General features: G+C 31.8%; 1 long non-coding RNA gene across 1 annotated transcript; it reads left to right on the top strand.

Annotated features, from left to right (window-relative positions):
* The first annotated feature begins 1,306 nt into the window (after nt 1-1,306).
* Nucleotides 1,307-4,154, top strand: LOC121876951. The gene is made up of 3 exons (XR_006090852.1): nt 1,307-1,508; nt 1,839-2,109; nt 3,674-4,154. It is a non-coding gene; the product is annotated as an uncharacterized LOC121876951 (long non-coding RNA).
* The last annotated feature ends 721 nt before the right edge of the window (nt 4,155-4,875 follow it).

Below are 4,875 nucleotides of genomic sequence, written 5' to 3'. Positions count from 1 at the left end.
ATTAACATATTATTGATGCCTATGTAAAATATGTTGAAATTTCTGTGTCATAATGATCAAGGGAATAATTTTAATTATGCCCTTTGTCCTTGAAAACGTCAATAACATGCCATCTTTGCCTGGAGAGAGAGAGATAGGTTCAGGGTAACAACACCAATGAAAAAGAAAGTGTAATTTTCTCCCTCTCTCTCTCTCTCAATATTTTTGGTCTATTACAATCAGAACAAAATTTTAGAGGGAATGTGTATAACATCTTCATGTAAGGGACATTATAATCAATACTCGGTGGTAGATGTAGCGCATGATCTCATCACAGCTGGTGCTAAATTATTTGTTTAGTTTCGATTCTGATTTGTTTGGAAGGAGAGACAGGCTTTTTGAGGTGGTTGTAAGTACATCCACACTAAGTTAAACACTCAGTATTTCCTCTTAAGAATAATAAAAAAAACTATTAATATACAGTAAAAGTCCAAAAATCCGGATGCCAGAAATCCGGACCACCCGAGAATCCGGACTTTTCGAAAACTCAAACTTTTTTTTTTTTTTTTTTTTAGCTGGCTTTTGTGTGTATGTGCGCATGCGTGAGCGCCACAGCTGCACAGCGACAACAAGCGATCGCCACTTTAAAACGAGCAATCAAACTGTGACAACGTATGTAATTTTGAGTCCTACTCTTTCCATTTACAGAGCCCATAATAATGGCTCCTGAAGTAGATAAACTCCGTTGTGTGAAGAGAAAGAAGAACACGTTGAAATTGGGTGACAAACTTTAAATAATTAAAATAGAACGTGGTGTGAGCAATACTGTTCTAATGGAAACATACAACATTGTAAAGTCTACAATTTATGATATAAAAAAGGCAAAGAATAAAATTCTAGAATTCACAGCTTTTTCTTTAAAACTGCTCATTTTGATAAATGAAGCATGCTATATTTGCTAATGAATAAACTATCAAAATGTATCTGTTCATCTCTTCTTTATTCCTCCTTAAATTTGAATTTTAAAAGTACTGCCTGAGAATCCGGAAAATCAGAAAATCTGGACCGACCCAATCCCCAAGCAGTCCGGATTTTTGGACTTCTACTGTATTTAGATAATCTTTAACAACATATTGTATTGGATGTTTCTTATTATTAACAATAATACCATATATGTTTAACCATGAGAGACTTAAGCTTGTACTACAAATACATATAGTACACTATATATACGGTATATATTTAATATGACAGGTAGGTTAATTAACCCACGTAAAAAAATCTAAAAAAAAAAATTCCATTGATGTTTTTGTTTTTAATTGCACCAGTGAAGTCATGATTAATTTATTCTGCTTTATTAGTTATTGAAGAAACTGTAGTATATCAGAAAAATTTTCTTTTGTAGAAAAATTGCTGAGGTAGAACGCATCGCCCGTGAGAAAAAGGAGTTAGAATACCTTAAATTGCTTGAAGCACAGCGCATTGCTGAGTTACAACAAGCTAAATTGACAAGCTCAGCAGTTAAAAAGGTAAAAACTAAAGTACTTATTTTCCTTTTGCTGCATTATTTAACAATTGGTAATTAATGCAGAACTTCCTTTAGATAACATCATCTTTTGCTCAGTTCTGTTTAATGTGTTATTATGCCTGTATTCCATCAGTATTCCTCTAATCCTTTTCTCAAATTTATTATTTCTTAGCTCCTTAGTAACATCTTCATGTCCACTTTCCACATGAACCTGTAGCTTCAGTGCTCAGGTTAGTTTGTCAGCATTCTCTATTGTATTTTGTTGATTATTATGTTGTAATGCTTTTATTCATCTTATGATTATATATCTCACACTGTAATTTTCCTACAGATTGCACTAGCTGATAACAAGGAAACTGGACTAAATCATACATTCACTTTAAGTAATAACAAGGAAAATGGTCTTAATACCACATTTTCCAAAACTACTGGACCGTCTCAGTCAAGTTCTACTGGGAAAAACAAAGATAGTTATGACATTACACCAAACTCCAAGAAATATAAGAAAAATATTAATAATTATGATATAAATGATATTGAGAGTGATGACTCAACTGATGAGGACAGTGCTCCTAAGAGGAAAATTCCTCCCTGGGCTATGAGTAAGTTTAAAATTTGGATATTAATTTTTTTCTATTGTTTGGGATTTTATGAATAGAATATGTAATGGTTACATACTTATAGATTGTTGTATCAGACACATTGCAGTAGTTATATTGTACAACCTCCCTCGGTATTTTTGTTCCATAGTAAGGCAGGTTGAAAGTGCAAACAATGGCAATTAAAGTTTGCGTGATGTAGACTCAAGTTCTAGATTAATTAATTTATTTACATTTTCATCTTGGATTATCTGCTATTGTTTGATGTCTTTCCAGCAACATAAGTGAAACTAAGTTTCTAATGCACTGATAATTGTGGTAATTAGCACTGTCTTGCCTTTCCACTGAGGTTGAGTTGGCAGCAGCATAAACATATCATACTGTTAGTCTCCTTCAACATGATGAAGTACACTGACTCATTCACACAAAGAATATTGCCCATGCTGTATGGCAAAACTTGAGGGATTGCCTTTAATCCTGCCGTAATGATAAATTAGCGAGCACAATTTTTCTAAGCTGAAACCCCGCCGTGAAATAGTTAAGCAAATATTTGGGGAAAACTTTTAAAAGGATAAAGTTTTATGATGTAGATGGCTGGGTAGTACCAGTGTAATGTTATATTGATGGAGAACAACTAAAAGGAAAAAAAATATATATATATATATATATATATATATATATATATATATATATATATATATATATATATATATATATATATATATATATATATATATATATATATATACATACATACATACATACAACACACACACACACACACACACACACACATACATACACACACACACACACACACACACATACACACACACACACATACATACATACATACACACACATACACACACACACACACACACACACACATACATACATACATACACATACATACATACATACATACATAACATACACATACATACATACAGATACACATACACACATACACACATATATACATACATACATATACATATACATATACATATACATATACATATACACATATACACATACATATATACACATACACATACACATATATATATATATATATATATATATATATATACATATACATATAGGCTACATATAGATATACATATACATATACATATACACATATACACATATACATATATACACATACACATATATATATATATATATATATATATATATATATATATATATATATATATATATATATATATATATATATATATATATATATATATATAATTTTAGAGTAGGGAAAATAAGGAAAACGATATAAGTTGTCATGCAAGTAATGATTCTTCTCTAATCTTTCTCTTTTAATGGGAACTAATTAACATCTAAAGAATAGACAAGTGGAGTTGAGTAAATAGGATATTAATAACTTAATGCAATACTGTACTGTATTGTCATATCAAAATATTTAATTTGGTAAAAATATAGATGTGACAACTTGTGATACTGTCAATATACAGTGTACCAATTCTGTTTACAGTATTATTAAAAGGAAATACTAACATGTTATTTATTGTTTAATCCTTTACAGGATCTCAGCTCACAGCTGCTATGATCAACCAAGTACACTCCGGACCTGTGGTTGAGGAGATCTTCCCTCCGACTATTCTTCTCACCACACCTGATCTCACCCAAATCTTTCCTAAGCGGAAAAAATTTAACAAACGCACCTCTTGTGCGATATGGACTACACCACTTTCTAAATATTTTGAATAATGTTAGCTATATACAGTACTGTGTATATATTTTATCATGCTTCATGGTATAAACTAATGATTTTCAGTTAAGTGTTATTAATGCATTGGAATTGTTTTCCAAATTTTTAGAGTACATAACTTAGCATTTCTTAATATATAGGTATTTTCCAATTTACGATGGGGGTTGTGTTCCTGAAAACCGTAACATAAACTATGAGCCCTTTAACATGGGTTTCACTGGGGTACATTCCTGGCCAGTCCGATATAGACATGTAATCCAGAAATAATAATCCTTCAATAATTAAATAAATACAGTTGTACCCCACTTAACGCGGTCAATTGAACCCAGAGGGTCCCGTGTTAAGTGAAATCCGCGTTAAGTGAACAACAGAACATATGGGATTAATTCCAATAGAAACCGGCCCGACCCCCAAACTCCACTTTTTGAAGGCACATACCTATGTTGTAGTAAAAATAACATCTTAATTTTATGATGGTACATGCACACAATTAATACTTTAGAGAAATAGAGAAATACAGTCGCCAAGTTAATGTCCATTCAAATAATGGACTCAACTCCCTCCCCCTCTCACACTACACTGCTTGGGGGAAAACCACTAAATTTTAATAAATAATACCTCAAACTAAAGTTAGGATAATACAATTGACATTGCTGGATTCCTTGTAAGACCAGGAATATTTTGAATATAAATGTCATATATTTTGGACAAAAGATAACATAGTTACCTAGAGAAATATTTTTATCTAAAAATTGTATGTTTAATGCAAAATATATGTTGTTTATATTCAAAATGATCACCAAATTATAAGAATTCCAGCAATGTAAATTATATTCTGACCGGGTAAATTGTATGAATTTTATGAGCTAAAACAAATATCTTCAGTTAATAAAAAAAAAATATTCTTCACGACACTATCTGTCAATCAAAGTACCCCACCTTGCCTTCCCCCCCTCTTCCAACCGCGCGGTCAGTCCCAACCCTCCCCCCCACCCCCACCAATCCTCCCTCAAGAG

The sequence above is a fragment of the Homarus americanus genome, unplaced genomic scaffold, assembly GCF_018991925.1.
Source record: "Homarus americanus isolate GMGI-L3 unplaced genomic scaffold, GMGI_Hamer_2.0 scaffold18749, whole genome shotgun sequence".
In the NCBI taxonomy this organism is placed as follows: Eukaryota; Metazoa; Arthropoda; class Malacostraca; order Decapoda; family Nephropidae; genus Homarus; species Homarus americanus.
This window is presented reverse-complemented; position numbering and strand designations above follow the sequence as displayed.